This window comes from Neoarius graeffei, chromosome 11 (assembly GCF_027579695.1).
Source record: "Neoarius graeffei isolate fNeoGra1 chromosome 11, fNeoGra1.pri, whole genome shotgun sequence".
NCBI lineage: Eukaryota > Metazoa > Chordata > Actinopteri > Siluriformes > Ariidae > Neoarius > Neoarius graeffei.
This window is the reverse complement of record NC_083579.1, coordinates 31,447,554-31,468,222: the sequence shown is the minus strand read 5'-3', so window position 1 is coordinate 31,468,222 and position 20,669 is coordinate 31,447,554. Positions and strand designations below refer to the sequence as shown.

At 42.5% G+C, this 20,669-nt stretch overlaps 1 protein-coding gene across 4 annotated transcripts in view; it reads right to left on the bottom strand.

Moving 5' to 3' along the window:
* Positions 1–16,355, bottom strand: part of adck1 (aarF domain containing kinase 1) — a 418,902-nt gene extending 402,547 nt beyond the window's left edge. The window contains exons 1-2 of one of the 4 annotated variants that reach the window (XM_060932941.1): positions 16,296–16,355; positions 4,677–4,706 (exon numbers count right to left, since the gene is read on the bottom strand). The gene's annotated coding sequence lies outside the window, so the exon portion shown is untranslated. Of the gene's footprint in view, positions 1–4,676; positions 4,707–16,199 lie in introns of all 4 variants that reach the window. The other 3 variants (XM_060932940.1, XM_060932943.1, XM_060932942.1) reach the window with 3 other exon arrangements.
* Between the last annotated feature and the right edge of the window lie 4,314 nt (positions 16,356–20,669).

Genomic DNA, 20,669 nt, shown 5'->3' with positions numbered 1-20,669 from the left:
CACAAAGGACCCCAGGGTAACTTCTAAGCAACTGAAGGCCTCTCTCACTTTGGCTAATGTTAATGTTCATGAGTCCACCATCAGGAGAACACTGAACAACAATGCTGTGCATGGAAGGGTTGCAAGGAGAAAGCCACTGCTCTCCAAAAAGAACATTGCTGCTCATCTGCAGTTTGCTAAAGATCAGGTGGACAAGGCAGAAGGCTATTGGAATAATGTTTTGTGGACGGATGAGACCAAAATAGAACTTTTGGTTTAAATGAGAAGTGTTATGTTTGGAGGAAGGAAAACACTACATTCCATCATAAGAACCTTATCCCATCTGTGAAACATGGTGGTGGTAGTATCATGGTTTGGGCCTGTTTTGCTGCATCTGGGCCAGGACGGCTTGCCATCATTGATGGAACAATGAATTCTGAATTATACCAGCGAATTCTAAAGGAAAATATCAGGACATCTGTCCATGAACTGAATCTCAAGAGAAGGTGGGTCATGCAGCAAGACAACGACCCTAAGCACACAAGTCGTTCTACCAAAGAATGGTTAAAGAAGAATGAAGTTAATGTTTTGGAATGGCCAAGTCAAAGTCCTGACCTTCATCCAATCGAAATGTTGTGGAAGGACCTGAAGCGAGCAGTTCATGTGAGGAAACCCACCAACATCCCAGAGCTGAAACTGTTCTGTATGGAGGAACGGGCTCAAATTCCTCCAAGCCGGGGTGCAGGACTGATCAACAGTTACCGCAAACGTTTAGTTGCAGTTATTGCTGCACAAGGGGGTCACACCAGATACTGAAAGCAAAGGTTCACATACTTTTGCCACTCAAAGATATGTAATATTGGATCATTTTCTTCAATAAATAAATGACCGAGTGTAATATTTTTGTCTCATTTGTATAACTGGGTTCTTTTTATCTACTTTTTGTACTTATGTGAAAATCTGATGATGTTTTGGGTCATATTTATGCAGATAGAAAATTCTAAAGGGTTTACAAACTTTCAAGCACCACTGTATCTAGTATTATCATATCGCGTCACATTGGATTAACGTTATAGTCACAATATTTTCAATCGAAATTGATCTAAAAGCCAATTCCACTCCAATTACGGAATATACCTCAGCGTGACGTCACAAAGAAATCCCGTGTGGCGGAACGAGCGCCATCCTGTTGGGACGGGTCCTCACTGGATAGTCGTCTCCACTTTTAACTGTCATGATGGAGATGTTGATGTGTCCGACAGTGGAGGAGGCGACTATCTCAGGTTAACATGTTTAAGAAGTGTGGCTCGGTTTGCAAGACCAGTGTCATCGATGTCACTAGTTTTGAAATTTGTAGATGTTCAATCCCAACCGGATACTAATTCCTGTGGTGTGTTTGCCATAGCAAACTGTGTCAGTATTTTACACGGCACTGACCCGTGTACTGTCGAGTATGACGTTAGGGTCATTACATACATGAATGCAAAACAAACTCTTTACCACGTTCCCACGTAAAACTGTTGAGAAAACTGATAGATATCGAACCATTCATGTAGAAAGGCTTTACTGTAGTTGTAAGTTACCAGAAGATTCAGATTTGTATTTTATGTGCAATGAATGTACAGTGGCATGCAAAAGTTTGGGCACCCGTACTGAAAGTGTCTGTTATGGCCCTTTTCCACTACCCTTTTTCAGCTCACTTCAGCTCGCTTCAGCTCACTTCAGCCCGACACGGCTCGCGTTTCGACTACCAAAAAACAGCACGACTCAGCTCGCTTCAGCCCTGCTTAGCCCCTAAAACTTGCACCATTTTGGAGTGGGGCTGAAGCGAGCCAAACCGAGCCGAGTGAGGCTAGGGGCATGAGCAGACACTCCCCTGTGCACTGATTGGTGAGGAGGAGTGTCCTCACACGCCCACACACGCCCTGCGAGCACGCTGGGATCTGTAAACACCGTAAACTCGGAAGAAGAAGAATTACGAATTACAAGAATTTCTGAAGGCTTATGCGCCTCGCCTCATCTATACGCTCTTGCCAGTATCTGTTGGCGTTGTCGGTGACAACAAGCCACAGCACCAAGACCAGCAACACTAACGACTCCATGTCCATGTTTATTGTTTACTATCCGGGTCGTGAGACTACCGCTTAAAAGCTCACTGATGTCACTGTTTGCGCTGCTTAACGACATCACGTGACGTCCACCCACTTTCGCTAACTCCACCCAATGTGTCCACCCACTTCCAGCCAGCACGGTTCAGCGCGGTTGTAGTCGAAATGCAACTCCAACAGCCCCACTCAGCCCAACTCAGCACGGCACGGCTCAGCCCGACTCAGCCGCGTTGGTAGTGGAAAAGCGGCATTATTGTGAATAGTTAAGTGAGCAGAAGATGAACTGATCACCAAAAGGCATAAAGGTAAAGACGAGACATTTCTTTTCAGCGTTTTCTGCAGGATTTGTGTATTATTTTTGTTTTGGAGAGTGAAAAAAGAAAAGGAACACCATGCAAAAGTTTGGGCACCCCAATACATCTGAGTTCTCAGGTAACTTTTACCAAGGTTCCAGACCCTAATTAGCTTATTGAGCTGCGGCTTGTTCAAATTCTTCGTTAGGAAAGGTCAGGTGATGCAGATTTCAAAGCTGTATAAATTCTCTGACTCCTCAAACTTGTCCCTAAAATCAACAGCCATGGGCTCCTCTAAGCAACTCCCTCGCATTCTGAATAATAAAATAATTGATGCTCACAAAGCAGGAGAAGGCTACAAGAACATAGCAAAGTGTTTTCAGGTAGCTGTTTCCTCAGATCGTAATGTTATTAAGAAATGGCAGTTAACAGAAACAGTGGAGATCAAGGTGAGGTCTGGAAGATGAAGAAAACTTTCTGAAAGAACTGCTCGTTGGATTGCTAGAAAGGCAAATAAAAACCCCTGTTTGACTGCAAAAGACCTTCAGAAAGATTTAGCAGACCCTGGAGTGGTGGTGCACTGTTCTACCATGCAGCGACACCTGAACAAATATGACCTTCATGGGAGAGTCATCAGAAGAAAACCTTTCCTGCGTCCTAGCCACAAAATTCAGCGTCTGAAGTTTGCAAATGAACATCGAAATAAGCCTGATGCATTTTGGAAACAAGTCCTGTGGACTGATGAAATCAAAATAGAACTTTTTGCCCACAACGTGCAAAGGTATGTTTGGAGAAAAAAGGGTGCCAAATTCCAGGAAAAGAACACCTCTCCAACTCTGAAGCATGGGTGTGGATCGATCATGCTTTGGGGTTGTGTTGCAGCCAGTGGCACAGGGCACATTTCATTGGCCGAGGGAAGCATGGATTCGAATAAATACCAGCAAATTCTGGAAGCAAACATCACACCATCTGTAAAAAAGTTGAAGTTAAAAAGAGGATGGGTCCTACAATAAGACGATGATCCAAAACACACCTCAAAATCTACAACGGAATACCTCAAGAGGCGCAAGCTGAAGGTTTTGCCCTGGCCCTCACAGTCCCCTGACCTAAACATCATTGAAAATCTGTGGATAGATCTCAAAACAGCAGTGCATGCAATACAGCCCAGGAAACTTGTAGAACTGGAAGCCTTTTGCAAGGACGAGTGTGTGAAAATCCCTCAGGTAAGAACTGAAAGATTATTCGCTGGCTACAAAAAGCGTTTACAAGCTGTGATACTTGCCAAAGGGGGTGTTACTAGGTACTAACCATGCAGGGTGCCCAAACTTTTTTGCTTCGGGCCCTTTTCCTTTTTTGGTATTTTACACCTGTAACATGCCACTGTAAAATGTGGTTTCACACTGATTGTGGAAACGTGGGTCATAAAACAGAAGCACAGATCAAAAAAAGATAAGAACTTGAAATGTATACAATGTCAGCTGAAGAAACAAAAAGGTAGAGGTCGAGGAAGAGGCAAGAAACTGTAAAATAGATGAATAAATAGGAGTTAAGTTATACGTTTTGACAATAAAACAACTAAACAATATATTTTGTTTTTCTTCTAACTTTATTTATCATACATGACGGGACGGGTTCATCTATAAAGGCGGGATAACTAACGTAAGTACCGATTAATAAAATGGTGGACGTGACGGATGTCTCTGTGAAACTGGAACAAAAAAGGTAAGATTATCTCGTCTCATCTCATTATCTGTAGCCACTTTATCCTGTTCTACAGGGTCGCAGGCAAGCTGGAGCCTATCCCAGCAGACTACGGGCGAAAGGCGGGGTACACCCTGGACAAGTCGCCAGGTCATCACAGGGCTGACACATAGACACAGACAACCATTCACACTCACATTCACACCTACGCTCAATTTAGAGTCACCAGTTAACCTAACCTGCATGTCTTTGGACTGTGGGGGAAACCGGAGCACCCGGAGGAAACCCACGCGGACACGGGGAGAACATGCAAACTCCGCACAGAAAGGCCCTCGCCGGCCACGGGGCTCGAACCCGGACCTTCTTGCTGTGAGGCGACAGCGCTAACCACTACACCACCGTGCCGCCCAAGGTAAGATTATACATTATGTAAATAAATGTCACAAAAATGTGGTGGTGGGGGACGGAACACGTGTTATACACGGGACGGAACAGCATATAAAAACCCGGAAGGCAAATATAAGAAAATACGTGACACCACATTAAAATATGTAACGGTACTGTTCTGTGTGTGTGTGTGTGTGTGTGTGTTCACCTTGATGGAACAGAGGATATCTGACACATCCTGGAACAAAAAAGGTAAAATTATACATTATGTAAATAAATGTCACAAAAATGGTATTGCGGGACGGAACACTTGTTATACACAGAACGGAACAGCATATACACTACCGTTCAAAAGTTTGGGGTCACTTTGAAATGTCCTTATTTTTGAAAGAAAAGCACTGTTCTTTTCAATGAAGATCACTTGAAACTAATCAGAAATCCACTCTATACATTGCTAATGTGGTAAATGACTATTCTAGCTGCAAATGTCTGGTTTTTGGTGCAATATCTCCATAGGTGTATAGAGGCCCATTTCCAGCAACTCTCACTCCAGTGTTCTAATGGTACAATGTGTTTGCTCATTGCCTCAGAAGGCTAATGGATGATTAGAAAACCCTTGTACAATCATGTTAGCACAGCTGAAAACAGTTGAGCTCTTTAGAGAAGCTATAAAACTGACCTTCCTTTGAGCAGATTGAGTTTCTGGAGCATCACATTTGTGGGGTCGATTAAATGCTCAGAATGGCCAGAAAAATGTCTCGACTAGGGCTGCACAATTAATCGAATTTAATCGAAAATCGCGATTTTGGCTGCCACGATTAAATTAAATGAAAATCGCGATTTATTTCCATTTAAAATGCGAGCTGTGCTGCATATCTGATCAAGCACTTTTTGACCAGTACTCTGCCAAACTATTAGGGGGCGAACCGACGCATGTAAGGTTTCATTACTCCGCCTAAATAAGCAAGCAAGCCAAGTGCGCAGAGCTTCAGTGCAGCGGTATCCAGTGTTGCAAGATTGGGCGGTTTTAAGTGTATTTTGGCGGATTTGAACATATTTTGGGCTGGAAACGTCAGCAGTGTCTGGCAACACTGGCGGTATCTTCTTCAAGGGGTGATAGCGTGAGAGTAGGTAACAGATTGAGCGTATTTAGCGCTGGAGGCAATGTTGTGACCTGCCTTCGCTCATGTTTAAAGCCAGAGCATGTTGATAGGCTGGTCTTTCTAGCTAAAAACTTGTAGGCCTCAGTATAATGCTATGTAATTGTTGCAATTGAGTTTTCAGTTCCTTCATCCTTTGGTAATTTCTTGGATAAATTTCATTTATTTGTCATTTGGAAATCAGAATTTCTCTTTTAAATTTCATTCTGCACTGAAAGCTGTTCATATTGTTTGTTTGAATATCGTGAAATAAAATTTAAGTGATTTCCCTAACATCAAGCATAATCGTGATTACAATTTTGATCAAGATAATCGTGATTACAATTTTGATCAAGCATAATCGTGATTACAATTTTGATCAAGATAATCGTGATTATCATTTTTTCCATAATCGTGCAGCCCTAGTCTCGACTATATTTTCTATTCATTTTACAACTTATGGTGGGAAATAAAAGTGTGACTTTTCATGGAAAACACAAAATTGTCTGGGTGACCCCAAACTTTTGAACGGTAGGGTAAAAACCCGGAAGGCAAATATAAGAAAATACGTGACCCCACATTAAAATACTTGACGGTACTGTTCCATCCCGGATTATGGGAGATGTGTTCTAGAAAGAAAGAGAAGAAGCCGCCTTTATTTGTCACATGCACACTCAAGCACAGCGAAATTCATCCTCTGCATTTCACCCATCGGAAGAAGTGAACACACGCGCACACACCCAGAGCAGTGGGCAGCCATACTACAGCACCCGGGGAGCAGTTAGGGGTTCGGTACCTTGCTCAAGGGCACCTCAGCCCAAGGCCGCCCCATGTTAACCTAACTGCATGTCTTTGGACTTTGGGGGAAACCGGAGCATCCGGAGGAAACCCACCCAGACACGGCGAGAACATGCAAACTCCACACAGAAAGGCCCCCACCCACCGCTGGGCTCGAACCCAGAATCTTCTTGCTGTGAGGCGACAGTGCTAACCACTACACGACCGTGCCACCCACCGTGTCACCAGTGTCAGGGTTTTGTAACAGCCAATATTTTTCTGTCTTAAGGTTTAATAGTTTACACTTTCTGGTGAACATGCAAACCGTGGGTTTTTTTTTTTTATCTTTATTCACTTCAAGAGAGAAAAATAAGATTGGTGAAGACTATAATATGTATAAGTAATCGTATGGGGCCGAGTAAAATTAAGGATTAATTTAATGAGTGATTTCCAAGTTTTGAAAATTCGCGACGAGGGCAATTTCAAAACTTTGAAATCACGAGTGAAATTGATCCTTTATTTTACGAGGAACCATACGATTACTTGTTTATAATATATGGGGCCAAATTCATACTTCGGAAGCCATTCAAGTTCACAACATTTGTCATTCACGTTTTCTGAACCAATCAGGGTGCGAGACTATCTTGCACGTTTGAATCAGTTTCTAAAGCGTTCCTTGTTTTCGCAAATCTTTCGCTTTTCCCTCGAGGACTTTTCGTGATTCTTGAATAGTAACATCTTTCAGGATCGATCCCGGATATTTCTCGTCTCAGATGCCGATCCAATGCTGCCTGCATTACTTTAAGAGAGTCTGGTTCGTAGTTTTCCCCATTTTCTTTCCTCACTTCTGCATAAAACTGCGATCGCACCTTGTCTAACCCACAGCATTCATATGCCAATAGAGAGTCGTTTATTTCTTTTTCTGCAGCCCATTTCTTAAACACGGAAAGCCAAAAATTCGTACTTTTTTTTGGTATTTTCATTTTCGCTTGCAGCTTTCAATTGGCGTATCATTTCTTCGTCAAATATAGCGAAACGCGGTGTTGCTGAGTCAGCAGAGTCAGCCATTTTGTTGACAAAATTTGCTAATTTTTGTAACCGTAACCAAGCAACGAACTAGCCAATAGCATTTCAGAAATACGGCCCCGTGTTCAGGAAAAAAAGCCCTCCTTGACTGACCAATCAGAATTGAGTAATTTGGCCCTATGTATTATACAGTGGGGCAAAAAAGTATTTAGTCAGCCACCAATTGTGCAAGTTCTCCCACTTAAAAAGATGAGAGAGGCCTGTAATCTTCATCACAGGTACACTTCAACTATGAGAGACAGAATGGGGGGAAAGAATCCAGGAAATCACATTGTAGGATTTTTAATGAATTAATTGGTAAATTCCTCGGTAAAATAAGTATTTGGTCACCTACAAACAAGCAAGATTTCTGGCTCTCACAGACCTGTAACTTCTTCTTTAAGAGGCTCCTCTGTCCTCCACTCGTTACCTGTATTAATGGCACCTGTTTGAACTCGTTATCAGTATAAAAGACACCTGTCCACAACCTCAAACAGTCACACTCCAAACTCCACTATGGCCAAGACCAAAGAGCTGTCAAAGGACACCAGAAACAAAATTGTAGACCTGCACCAGGCTGGGAAGACTGAATCTGCAATAGGTAAGCAGCTTGGTGTGAAGAAATCAACTGTGGGAGCAATTATTAGAAAATGGAAGACATACAAGACCACTGATAATCTCCCTCGATCTGGGGCTCCACGCAAGATCTCACCCCGTGGGGTCAAAATGATCACAAGAGCGGTGAGCAAAAATCCCAGAACCACACGGGGGGACCTAGTGAATGACCTGCAGAGAGCTGGGACCAAAGTAACAAAGGCTACCATCAGTAACACACTACGCCGCCAGGGACTCAAATCCTGCAGTGCCAGACGTGTCCCCCTGCTTAAGCCAGTACATGTCCAGGCCCGTCTGAAGTTTGCTAGAGAGCATTCGGATGATCCAGAAGAGGATTGGGAGAATGTCATATGGTCAGATGAAACCAAAATAGAACTTTTTGGTAAAAACTCAACTTGTCGTTTTTGGAGGAGAAAGAATGCTGAATTGTATCCAAAGAACACCATACCTACTGTGAAGCATGGGGGTGGAAACATCATGCTTTGGGGCTGTTTTTCTGCAAAGGGACCAGGACGACTGATCCGTGTAAAGGAAAGAATGAATTGGGGCATGTATCGTGAGATTTTGAGTGAAAACCTCCTTCCATCAGCAAGGGCATTGAAGATGAAACGTGGCTGGGTCTTTCAGCATGACAATGATCCCAAACACACTGCCCGGGCAACGAAGGAGTGGCTTCGTAAGAAGCATTTCAAGGTCCTGGAGTGGCCTAGCCAGTCTCCAGATCTCAAACCCATAGAAAATCTTTGGAGGGAGTTGAAAGTCCGTGTTGCCCAGCGACAGCCCCAAAACATCACTGCTCTAGAGGAGATCTGCATGGAGGAATGGGCCAAAATACCAGCAACAGTGTGTGAAAACCTTGTGAAGACTTACAGAAAACGTTTGACCTCTGTCATTGCCAACAAAGGGTATATAACAAAGTATTGAGATGAACTTTTGTTGTTGACCAAATATTTATTTTCCACCATAATTTGCAAATAAATTCTTTAAAAATCAGACAATGTGATTTTCTGGATTTTTTTTTCTCATTCTGTCTCTCATAGTTGAAGTGTACCTATGATGAAAATTACAGGCCTCTCTCATCTTTTTAAGTGGGAGAACTTGCACAATTGGTGACTGACTAAATACTTTTTTGCCCCACTGTAAGTATAGGTAATCATATGGGGCCGAGTAAAATTAAGGATTAATTTCACGAGTGATTTCGAAGTCTTGGATTACTTGTTTATAATATATAGGGCCAAATTCATACTTCGGAAGCCATTCAAGTTCACATTTGTCATTCACTTTTTCTGAACCAATCAGGGCGCGAGACTATCTTGCACGTTTGAATCAGTTTCTAAAGCGTTCCTTGTTTTCGCAAATCTCTCGCTTTTCCCTCGAGGACTTTTCGTGATTCTTGAATAGTAACATCTTTCAGGATTGATTCCGGATATTTCTCTCGTCTCAGATGCCGATGCTGCCTGCATTACTTTAAGAGAGTCTGGTTCGTAGTTTTCCCCATTTTCTTTCCTCACTTCTGCATAAAACTGTGATCGCACCTTGTCTAACTCACAGCATTCATAAGCCAATAGAGAGTCGTTTATTTATCTTTCTGAGGCCCATTTCTTCAACACAGAAAGCCAAAAATTCGTACTTTTTTTGGTATTTTCATTTTCGCTTGCAGCTTTCAATTGGCGTATCATTTCTTCGTCAAATATAGCGAAACGCGGTGTTGCTAAGTCAGCAGAGTCAGCCATTTTGTTGACAAAATTTGCTCATTTTTGTAACCGTAACCAAGCAATGAACTAGCCAATAGCATTTCAGAAATACGGCCCCGTGTTCAGGAAAAAAAGCCCTCCTTGACTGACCAATCAGAATTGAGTAATTTGGCCCTATGTATATCAACTCAGTATATCAACTAATTGATATGCTAATTTTCCCCACATGAGTGGCTAGGGGCCCCTTCCCCTTTTCTTGAAAAAAAAAAAACCTGATGAGTCTAGGTTTAACTTCCAGATCGGATGTCAGAACAAATGTAGTAAAGCAACCAGGATGTTTTTCTTGGGATCATCCCCTTGTTTGCATCTTTCCCTTTCCTGTTCGAAAGATGCATTTAACTATTAAGTGTATAGTGGTCAGAGTTTGGTTGGATACAGGGAAAGGTGTCAAATGTAAAAAAAACCAGCATCGTGAAACCGCCGGGAAAGGGTTTATTCCTTGTAATTGTCAATATAACTAATGGGGTATTGGGTATAAATAATCTTCCCATAGATTAAAATCACTATATGGGTGTGCTTTTACTACCTTAAACATGAATAGGCAGTCAAAACAACAGTTGACCTACTTTCCGGACTTAAGATTTTTCAGAAAATATGCAAAAACAGTACCATATACAAATGCTTAGTTTATATTGAAGGAGTTGGATAATCAAAGTTTTTATTGGCTTAAAAGTTTGATAAAAGGTGTCTGTTGATAGGGTTAAAGGCTCATTCCAGTCATCATGTGCCCACATGGCCAACTAATGGCCTGAAGTAGGGCCTACCAAATGGTAATTTTGTCCCGAAGCCATATTTGGGGCCCTCCTGTACCCCCACCAAACCTCTGAGTGCCCTGAAACTCTCGAAGTACACAGTAGAGTTCCCAAATATGATGATAAATCAGTTGAAACCCCATCAACATAAAAACTTTCCAAGATATGGACCCCCGAAATGTCAAAAAAATTATTGTCTCATTAAAAAATCCACTTTTAAGGGGTTAATATCTATAAAGTTAGCAAACCTGTGCTATTTTTAGGTGCAGAATCAGATAGACAGGGCCAGAATACATAGATATAGCAATTTACAGGTCTATATCCCCCTTAGAACAAAAAATATGGGCCTCCAAAAATGCTTGCAAATTAAGTGCGCAATTCCCGGACCCCAAAAGTGGGCGTGGCACCCAAACTTTGAAGGGTCATAACTCAAAAACCGTTTGAGCTAGGAAGCTAAAATTTTGCATTCTTTCATTTGACATCATAAAGCACTAAGAAAATAAAAATAAGGCAAATTGAAGAGGTGTCACTGGGGAGTTTTGGGCATTTGTGTGAATTGACATGGAATGACCCCCACAGCTAGGGTGGCCAGACGTCCGGCTTTAGGCCGGACCGTCCATCTTTTCAATGTCTTGTCCGGCGTCCGGCGCAGCATCAAGCCGGACGCACATTTGTCCTCCTTTTAGAGACGATGAGCGGAATTATATCATATCGACTTGCCAGACTGGAAGAGCAGAGGTCTAGAATAACATTTTGTAGGGAAACTGCAGATCTGTGCTGCACACTAGTAATCTACAATAAAGAGTCTATTGCCGCTTCTCCACTACAAACGCGGCTGAGCCGAGCCGTGCCGTGCTGAGTTGGGCTGAGTCGAGCTGAGTGGGGCTGTTGGAGTTGCATTTCGACTACAACCGCGCTGAACCGTGCTGGCTGGAAGTGGGTGGACACATTGGGTGGAGTTAGCAAAAGTGGGTGGACGTCACGTGATGTCGTTAAGCAGCGCAAACAGTGACATCAGCGACCTTTTAAGCGGCAGCCTCACGACCCGAATAGTAAACAATAAACATGGAGGACATGGAGTCGTTAGTGTTGCTGGTCTTGGTGCTGTGGCTTGTTGTCACCAACAACGCCAACAGATACTGGCAAGAGCGTATAGATGAGGCGAGGCGCATAAGGCTTCAGAAATTCTCGTAATTCGTAATTATTCTTCTTCCGGGTTTACGGTGTTTACAGATCCCAGCGTGCTCGCGGGGCGTGTGTGGGCATGTGAGGACACTCCTCCTCACCAATCAGTGCACAGGGGAGTGTCTGCTCACGCCCCCAGCCTCACTCAGCTCGGTTTGGCTCGCTTCAGCCCCACTCCAAAACCGTGCGAGTTTTAGGGGCTAAGCAGGGCTGAAGCGAGCCGAGTCGTGCTGTTCTTTGGTAGTCGAAATGCGAGCCGTGTCGGGCTGAAGTGAGCTGAAGCGAGCTGAAGTGAGCTGAAAAAGGGTAGTGGAAAAGGGCCAGATGGCTCGATGTTTTTTGGCATGCAATGCGAACTCTGCACCGCGAGGCGTTGCGTTCTAGAACGCGTTGCGCTCTATCCTTTGATGATCTTCCTGGCACGTGCCTAGTGCCCTGCCCCTGGCTGGGACTTGGAAACACGAGTCTGTCCGGTAGACCAGCTGCTCACAACTTAACTTGTTAGGATATGGATGACAGTGCAAATGCACATCTACTATATCTACATCTACTACAACAGATACACGGAGGGGATTGTATTTATTTCGGACAGTTCTGTCGGCAGACGAGTCAACTTTGATGATGCCGAGGCGAATAGCAATGCTAACACATTCAACTGTACTGGCCAGGCTACGTCAAAAGTATTGATCTCACACACACACACAGACACCTACGAATTCTGAAGACACTGAAAGACTGAAGCATGATATACTGTTTTAAAACGTTTTATAAATGTTGCTGGTTATGTTGCCTATTTGTTCTTTGAGAATCTACAAATGTTGTGCTTTTTGGTACTCAGCACCTTAAGTTTAATTTCAGTGGTTTGTTAACTCCACAATGTTTTTAATAAATATAAATACTGTGTGTTCTAGCCAATTAAGAGCTAATACATGAATTATAATAAATACTATGAATGCTGGCGGCACGGTGGTGTAGTGGTTAGCGCTGTCGCCTCACAGCAAGAAGGTCCGGGTTCGAGCCCCGTGGCCGGCGAGGGCCTTTCTGTGCGGAGTTTGCATGTTCTCCCCGTGTCCGCGTGGGTTTCCTCCGGGTGCTCCGGTTTCCCCCACAGTCCAAAGACATGCAGGTTAGGTTAACTGGTGACTCTAAATTGAGCGTAGGTGTGAGTGTGAGTGTGAATGGTTGTCTGTGTCTATGTGTCAGCCCTGTGATGACCTGGCGACTTGTCCAGGGTGTACCCCGCCTTTCGCCCGTAGTCAGCTGGGATAGGCTCCAGCTTGCCTGCGACCCTGTAGAACAGGATAAAGCGGCTAGAGATAATGAGATGAGATGAGACTATGAATGCTTTGACCTTACTCTTTTTTCCCCACAATCATAATCTTTAACCCTACAAAATTGCGATGTTGATTTCACCAAACTTGAGTGACTTGCATAAAAATAATCCATTCTCAATCTTGCCACTGTGGTTTACATAAAAATTTGAAGGCTATGAATCAGATGGGATTTGCCATTATTCACCCTAAAATTGATTAGAATGCAAGAAATTGCATCTAAGAAATACAAAATTTTCTGGGGGAGGGCCCCCAGACCCCCCCATCCAAATAATGTCCTCCTTTTTGGTGTTATGGAAATGGTCACCCTACCCACAGCATTCATACGCCCCTAGAGAGTTATTTATTTATCTTTCTGCGGCCCATTTCTTATACACGGAAAGCCAAAAATTCGTACTTTTTTTTGGTATTTTCATTTTCGCTTGCAGCTTTCAACTGGCGTATCATTTCTTCGTCAAATACAGCGAAACGCAGCATTGCTGAGTCAGCAGAGTCAGCCATTTTGTTGACAAAATTTGCTCATTTTTGTAACCGTAACCAAGCAATGAACTAGCCAATAGCATTTCAGAAATACGGCCCCGTGTTCAGGAAAAAACGCCCTCCTTGACTGACCAATCAGAATTGAGTAATTTGGCCCTATGTATTATAAGTATAGGTAATCGTATGGGGCCGAGTAAAACTAAGGATTAATTTCACGGGTGATTTCGAAGTCTTGGATTACTTGTTTATAATATATAGGGCCAAATTCATACTTCGGAAGCCATTCAAGTTCACATTTGTCATTCACTTTTTCTGAACCAATCAGGGCGCGAGACTATCTTGCACGTTTGAATCAGTTTCTAAAGCGTTCCTTGTTTTCGCAAATCTCTCGCTTTTCCCTCGAGGACTTTTCGTGATTCTTGAATAGTAACATCTTTCAGGATTGATCCCGGATATTTCTCTTGTCTTAGATGCCGATCCAATGCTGCCTGCATTACTTTAAGAGAGTCTGGTTCGTAGTTTTCCCCATTTTCTTTCCTCACTTCTGCATAAAACTGCGATCGCACCTTGTCTAACCCACAGCATTCATATGCCAATAGAGAGTCGTTTATTTCTTTTTCTGCAGCCCATTTCTTAAACACAGAAAGCCAAAAATTCGTACTTTTTTTTGGTATTTTCATTTTCGCTTGCAGCTTTCAATTGGCTTATCATTTCTTCGTCAAATATAGTGAAACGCGGTGTTGCTGAGTCAGCAGAGTCAGCCATTTTGTTGACAAAATTTGCTCATTTTTGTCACCGTAACCAAGCAACGAACTAGCCAATAGCATTTCAGAAGTACGGCCCCGTGTTCAGGAAAAAACGCCCTCCTTGACTGACCAATCAGAATTGAGTAATTTGGCCCTATGTATTATAAGTATAGGTAATCGTATGGGGCCGAGTAAAACTAAGGATTAATTTCACGGGTGATTTCGAAGTCTTGGATTACTTGTTTATAATATATAGGGCCAAATTCATACTTCGGAAGCCATTCAAGTTCACATTTGTCATTCACTTTTTCTGAACCAATCAGGGCGCGAGACTATCTTGCACGTTTGAATCAGTTTCTAAAGCATTCCTTGTTTTCGCAAATCTCTCGCTTTTCCCTCGAGGACTTTTCGTGATTCTTGAATAGTAACATCTTTCAGGATTGATCCCGGATATTTCTCTTGTCTCAGATGCCGATCCAATGCTGCCTGCATTACTTTAAGAGAGTCTGGTTCGTAGTTTTCCCCATTTTCTTTCCTCACTTCTGCATAAAACTGCGATCGCACATTGTCTAACCCACAGCATTCATATGCCAGTAGAGAGTCGTTTATTTCTTTTTCTGCAGCCCATTTCTTAAACACAGAAAGCCAAAAATTCGTACTTTTTTTTGGTATTTTCATTTTCGCTTGCAGCTTTCAATTGGCTTATCATTTCTTCGTCAAATATAGTGAAACGCGGTGTTGCTGAGTCAGCAGAGTCAGCCATTTTGTTGACAAAATTTGCTCATTTTTGTCACCGTAACCAAGCAACGAACTAGCCAATAGCATTTCAGAAGTACGGCCCCGTGTTCAGGAAAAAACGCCCTCCTTGACTGACCAATCAGAATTGAGTAATTTGGCCCTATGTATTATAAGTATAGGTAATCGTATGGGGCCGAGTAAAACTAAGGATTAATTTCACGAGTGATTTCGAAGTCTTGGATTACTTGTTTATAATATATAGGGCCAAATTCATACTTCGGAAGCCATTCAAGTTCACATTTGTCATTCACTTTTTCTGAACCAATCAGGGCGCGAGACTATCTTGCACGTTTGAATCAGTTTCTAAAGCGTTCCTTGTTTTCACAAATCTCTCGCTTTTCCCTCGAGGACTTTTCGTGATTCTTGAATAATAACATCTTTCAGGATCGATCCCGGATATTTCTCGTCTCAAATGCCGATCCAATGCTGCCTGCATTACTTTAAGAGAGTCTGGTTCGTAGTTTTCCCCATTTTCTTTCCTCACTTCTGCATAAAACTGCGATCGCACCTTGTCTAACCCACAGCATTCATATGCCAATCGAGAGTCGTTTATTTATCTTTCTGCGGCCCATTTCTTCAACACGGAAATCCAAAAATTTGTACTTTTTTTTTTGGTATTTTCATTTTCGCTTGCAGCTTTCAACTGGCGTATCATTTCTTTGTCAAATATAGCGAAACGCAGCATTGCTGAGTCAGCAGAGTCAGCCATTTTGTTGACAAAATTTGCTAATTTTTGTAACCGTAACCAAGCAACGAACTAGCCAATAGCATTTCAGAAATACGGCCCCGTGTTCAGGAAACAAAGCCCTCCTTGATTGACCAATCAGAATTGAGCAATTTGGCCCTATGTATTATAAATAATGTAAATGTTATGACAGAAGTGAGAACAGGCGCTAACTCGTTCTGTTGATGTTACACAAGATGCTAAAGTTCTTCAGTAAACACTGCAGTGTTGTCTCTGGCATGTGGCTGCGGTGGAAGAGGAATAAAACACTACCGGAAGTGACGTTCCTGGAACATAATGCAGCAAAGACACAGCTACAGCATGTTGTTATACAAACAGTTTGGGAAAATAAAAGACGCTCGTACCACAGACTCGTTAGCCAGAGGCTCTGTCGCAGTGCTTTAAGTGGAAATAACGCTCGTTTTTGTCACCGAAAATCCTTTTTAATCTCAGTAATTCACCTTCATTTGGTCTGCACGCGCTCACACGCTGTCACCGGTTTGTTTGTGTGTCCTTCCGCTTTCGTCACTTGCAATGCATCATGGGAGTTGTAGTTTGTTTACGGTTCAGTTTTCATTAGCATAGTTAAAAGTGGATTTGTTTTTTGTTTGTTTGTTTGTTTGCATTTAGCTGTTAGATTATGATTAAAAAGAGCACTAGGCTATGTTTGTGGACGAAGAGATCAAATACGAGCTAAAATGATTTACCTCAGGTGTCAATGTGTTCAAATTACCACAAAGACCAGAAAATACACAATAAAAGATATTAATGTTCATCCTCAAAACAAACTAACAACCAAAGTAACACTGATATAGCATAACTTGATCCTTTTATCAACACCTGCCATAAATATTAGCCCCCCTCCAACCCTTTATGTGATATGTTTATACTCCATATCAACTATGGAGGGGGTTATTATGTTTTCGCCTCGTTTGTTTGTTTGTTTGTTTGTTTATTTTTACCAACATAACTCAAAAAGTAGTAAACCGATTTCAATGAAATTTGGAGGAAAGGTGGGCCATGGGCCAACGAACAATTGATTTGATTTTGCTGCAAATCTGGATATGTACAGTGGTGCTTGAAAGTTTGTGAACCCTTTAGAATTTTCTATATTTCTGCATAAATATGACCGAAAACATCATCAGATTTTCACACAAGTCCTAAAAGTAGATAAAGAGAACCCAGTTAAACAAATGAGACAAAAATATTATACTTGGTCATTTATTTATTGAGGAAAATGATCCAATATTACATATCTGGGCAGCACGGTGGTGTAGTGGTTAGCGCTGTCGCCTCACAGCAAGAAGGTCCTGGGTTCGAGCCCCGTGGCCAGCGAGGGCCTTTCTGTGCGGAGTTTGCATGTTCTCCCTGTGTCCGCATGGGTTTCCTCCGGGTGCTCCGGTTTCCCCCACAGTCCAAAGACATGCAGGTTAGGTTAACTGGTGACTCTAAATTGAGCGTAGGTGTGAATGTGAGTGTGAATGGTTGTCTGTGTCTATGTGTCAGCCCTGTGATGACCTGGCGACTTGTCCAGGGTGTACCCTGCCTTTCACCCGTAGTCAGCTGGGATAGGCTCCAGCTTGCCTGCGACCCTGTAGAACAGGATAAAGCGGCTCGAGATAATGAGATGAGATTACATATCTGTGAGTGGCAAAAGTATGTGAACCTCTAGGATTAGCAGTTCATTTGAAGGTGAAATTAGAGTCAGGTGTTTTCAATCAATGGGATGACAATCAGGTGTGAGTGGGCACCCTGTTTTATTTAAAGCAGAGGTGCTCAAACTGTGGTACGCCAAAGAATCACTTAATTAAATATAAATAAAATTTAAAAAATAAAACGTGAAATACTATCCATAATATCTGAATGGATGAAAATATCTTATCAACCGATGACAAGAAAATGAAAGGAGATACAAATTAAGTTAATAATTTTCAAAAGTTTGCAAGTGCTTCTGGGTAGCCATACGTAGCGTACGTACGCATTCCCGCCGGTTCCACTGACAGATGGTTATCCGCCATTGGTAGACTAGGCTGTGATGGGAAAAGGTGGAGGTGGCTTTGCTAATTATGACGAGTACGACAAAATTACTGTCGTGGCTTAAATCTGTGAATGGGACCGTGGATCAGGAGAGAGGGAGAACTGAAGAGGACGTGTGTGAGCCGAGCGCAGATGCTAACGACAGTGGCAAAACCAGCCCCAGAACTGCTAGCAAACGGCAGAAACCAGTAAGGAGGAAGTATGACGAAAAATACATAAAACTGGGATTCATTTGGAGCGGGACAGAGGAGCTGCCCAGGCCGCAGTGTGTTGTATGTGGGGACGTTCTGAGCAATACGTCCATGAAACCATCGCATCTCAAACGGCATCTTACAACCAAACACACAGCACTAAAGGACAAACCAATGGATTTTTTTTTACGAAAACGTGATGAACTGAAGCAGTCCAAGTCCACCATTCTGTCCTATGGTACACCCGTAGCCAAAGCACAGGAAGCTTCATATCGTGCCAGCCTCCTGATCGCCAGAGCCGGTAAGCCGCACACAATCGGGGAACTGCTGTGTTTGTCATTAGCCAAAGAGATGACCCATATCATGTGTGGAGAGAAAGCTGCCAGAGAGTTAAACTTGGTGCCGCTTTCAAATGACACCGTGTTAAGGAGAATAAATGACATGGCTGACGATGTTAAAAAGACACTGAGCGCATTAAGAACAGTAGATATTTTGCCATACAGCTTGATGAGACTACAGATGTTGCAGATTTGGCCAATTTATTGGTTTATGTGAGATATGAATATGACGGTGTGGCGCAGGAGGACTTTATGTTCTGTAAATCACTGGAGACCAGAACTACATCAGAGCAAATATTCCAGTGACTGAACAAGTTCATCCAGGAGCATGGCTTGGATTGGACGTTGCAGGACTGTGTTCACAGAGGCATGCACACCCATCACATTAAGCTCAGTAAGTTGTCAATCAGTAGTCAATCAGTCAATAATCTGTGTATATTTAACATTATAAGCTGTTTTTCTTAATGCTTTTCCTCACTTTTGTTTTATTCTTAATCTTATTGTTCTGTTTGTGGGTGTGTGTGTTTCTGTTTCAGAAAGCAGTCACTGGAGTTAAGAAACAGCAAGAACTGCAGCTATGCATAGCATGTTTTGATTTTTTTCAAGTACATCAAGTACAGTACTTTTTTTACTTAACATTTAAGTACAGTACAGTTATTTAACTTTTAAGTACATTTTCATTTAATCTTTAAGAACTGTCTTAATATTTATTTTAGTACAATGTTTTATAGGGGCGGCATGGTGGTGTAGTGGTTAGCGCTGTCGCCTCACAGCAAGAAGGTCCGGGTTCGAGCCCCGTGGCCGGCGAGGGCCTTTCTGTGTGGAGTTTGCATGTTCTCCCCATGTCCGCGTGGGTTTCCTCCGGGTGCTCTGGTTTCCCCCACAGTCCAAAGACATGCAGGTTAGGTTAACTGGTGACTCTAAATTGACCGTAGGTGTGAATGTGAGTGTGAATGGTTGTCTGTGTCTATGTGTCAGCCCTGTGGTGACCTGGCGACTTGTCCAGGGTGTACCCCGCCTTTCGCCCGTAGTCAGCTGGGATAGGCTCCAGCTTGCCTGCAACCCTGTAGAAGGATAAAGCAGCTAGAGATAATGAGATGAGACAATGTTTTATTTCACTTTTATGTGCAATTAATTTTATTTGATTCATTATTTAAGTACAGTGTTTTATTTTCCTATATTTAAACAGTGTTACTGTTCAAAGTACTGTGTGTAATGTTACAGTGGCCAACAATATTAAATATACTTGTTAAATAAAACCTCCGCCTTGTTTTTAATGAATACTTAGGCCTACTACGCTACTGTATTTTAATGTTGGTCATTATGGTGGTACTTGGAGAGCCAAGTATTTTCTGAGGTGGTACTTGGTGAAAAAAGTTTGAGAACCACTGATTTAAAGAACAGGGATCTATCAAAGTCTGATCTGAAAGGTGGTGGTGGTGGGAGGGCGGCGGTTGGCAACAGCTGGGTTGTGGCTGGTCAGGAGATGGAGGATGGAAGTGACGATTCAGGAAGTGAGAGAGGAGTGTTTGAGTTTGGTGGCTCCAATGCTCAGCAGAGCAAGGTGTGGAAATTCTATCGAAATAAAAAGAAAGAGGAAAAAGCCAGATACTGTAGACTCTCGATCTGATTCAGAAAGGTATGAAAGGGAAAGTCATAAGGTTTTTATTAAGTTGATGCAGACGGATACCACTTTTAAAGAGTGGAATCCAATCCAACTCACGAAGGGTCTAAACAAGGAAATGGGAGAGATAAGGAGCGCAAAGGTTTTGCAGAGTGGACGATTGTTAGTATTGTGTAATAATGCCGAGCAATATGAGAAAGCTTTAAAGGTACAAAAGATCAATGGAAAGTCTGTACAGTGTTCAAGGGCTAATGATCAAAAGCTCACCAGAGGTGTCATTACAGGAATTCCAACTGATATAACTGTAGAAACGCTGAAAGAAAACATCAAGAAAGTTAAAGTGAATGCAATTAAGCATCTTAAGACCAAGAGAAATGGTGGAATCTGTGATAGCCTGTCTGTAATGATTACATTTGAAGAGAAGGAACTACCGGATAAAGTGTTTGTTGGATTCATGTGTTACGATGTTATATACTATACATCCCACCACTACTCCGGTGTTATAAATGCCAAAGGTTTGGGCATGTAGCAGCTGTATGCAAGGGCAAGATGAGATGTAGCAAATGTGGTGGAGAACACAAGTACGAGAACTGTGACAAAGATTACAAACGATGCTGTAACTGCGGTGGTGAACACCGTGCAGCC